Source organism: Panthera pardus, unplaced genomic scaffold (assembly GCF_024362965.1).
Source record: "Panthera pardus isolate Hobbes unplaced genomic scaffold, ASM2436296v1 HiC_scaffold_2, whole genome shotgun sequence".
In the NCBI taxonomy this organism is placed as follows: Eukaryota; Metazoa; Chordata; class Mammalia; order Carnivora; family Felidae; genus Panthera; species Panthera pardus.
This window is the reverse complement of record NW_026526765.1, coordinates 56,129,248-56,131,007: the sequence shown is the minus strand read 5'-3', so window position 1 is coordinate 56,131,007 and position 1,760 is coordinate 56,129,248. Positions and strand designations below refer to the sequence as shown.

The 1,760-nt window shown below is 41.0% G+C and overlaps 1 pseudogene; it reads right to left on the bottom strand.

Moving 5' to 3' along the window:
- Window positions 1–451: 451 nt before the first annotated feature.
- On the bottom strand, window positions 452–1,356 carry LOC109267421 (39S ribosomal protein L45, mitochondrial-like; annotated as a pseudogene).
- Window positions 1,357–1,760: the final 404 nt, after the last annotated feature.

The window sequence follows — 1,760 nt, the reverse complement described above, 5'->3', positions numbered from 1 at the left end:
TCTGAAGGCTGATCTACTTCCAACTTAAACCCCAGGAAAGGTACAGAGCCCACCACAGTTTGTCCAATACCCTAACAGTGTTTTATGTAAACCCCTTATCCCTGGCTTTTAATTAAAAAGAGAATTCTGCCAGTTTTCTCCTAACAGTCTCTGCTGCCGGATAAAAAAAGTATCTGCATCATACTTTGCTTGAGACTCAGAAGTCAGACATACAATTTCAAAAGGAAGAAGAAGAATTGGTTCATGGCTGTGCCTATCAGCCACCCATGTGGGCCCAGCCATCAGCTGTGGTTGCCAAGCAGACAGCTAAAAACACCTAAGCAGGACAGGACCGGATAAAGGTAGATCTTTCTATGACATCATGGAGAGATGAGTGACTTCAGAGCTCCCAGACTCCACAGCTTCCAGCTGCGTCATTGTCCATGTGTCACCCCTAGAGTCATTTTTGCCATCAGGATAGCTGAAGCTTATGGGCCTCTCCTTGTGGCACTTCCTAGTCTTCCCAGGGTTTTAGCTGAGGCCCAGGGATCATCACTGCCTTAAGGGCAGGCTGCTTAGGGGGTACCCATGGGGGATGATCTTGCCATGCATTCTCCAGCTCCATAGGGCTTTACCAGGGGCTTTTCAAACCCAACACACTCCAGGATATCCCTGAGCACATCTTCCTGTCCATACACCAACCTACCAAAATGGTCATAAATGGCCAGAGTATGCTGGGTGTGCATGCAGATGATGAGTTGGCCATACATGTTGCTCTGGTGCAATAGACTTGAACAGTGAAGTTGAACCACCAGGTGTGGATCTAAAGATCCTATGAAGCTCCAGCAGATAGTCATATATTTGATGTCCCAGACCATGTCCGGAAAAAAATTTTTTTTCAGTCACCAAGGTATGAAGCCAGTCATGGTCTGAGTTATTTAGACAAAGGTGAGCTTCAGTAAAGATATCCCTAGCTTTTTCAGGAGTAGGATTACGTTCTCTAATCCTCCATATTGAGAATTTTGATGCCAATCTCTTCTTCAATCTCTCACTTCTCTGTGCCAATCGTTCCTTTGAAAGAGAGGACAAGTGAGTATCACTCTCTCGAGGAACAACGATGTCAAAGATACCAGCCGTACAGGCCAAGCATAGGGGATGCTCCAAACATTCTGGAGGAGTGACCAGTCCTGCTTTCCGGGCATGTTTTATAAACTCCATTTCTGATTTGTATTTGGGTTCATAAGTAGGAGGTGTGAAATGTTTCTTAACCCTCACTGGAACTACAACTGTGGACTGAATCACCAGGACTGGCTGCCAAGACCACCACACTAAAGCTCTGGATAAACAAAGCAAACCCCATGGTGTGAGGGCTGCCATTTTTTTCCTTAAAATATACTTTAATACTTTTAAAAAGCAGAAAGGAGGAACAATCAAAGATCAGAGGGACAAAGTAAAGAACAATCATGACAAAATTATATAAAATATTAATGAACTAAATGCTGTCAGTAAAAGTCAGAAATTGTCAAAATACACACACAAGACTCAATAATATAATGTATGTTGTACATTATAAATAATGCATATGTAATACAAATCTACAAATATAACTTAAATAAAAAGGTTAAAAGCAAATAGACGGTAATAGACATCATGCAAAGAGTAAGCAAGTAGACTAAATGGCTAAATTAAAAGCAGGAAAAAAAAATTCCAGACAAAAAATATTACTGTAGAAAAGACTTTTAAAAATGATCAAAGATTTAATTCATGAAGATGATATAATA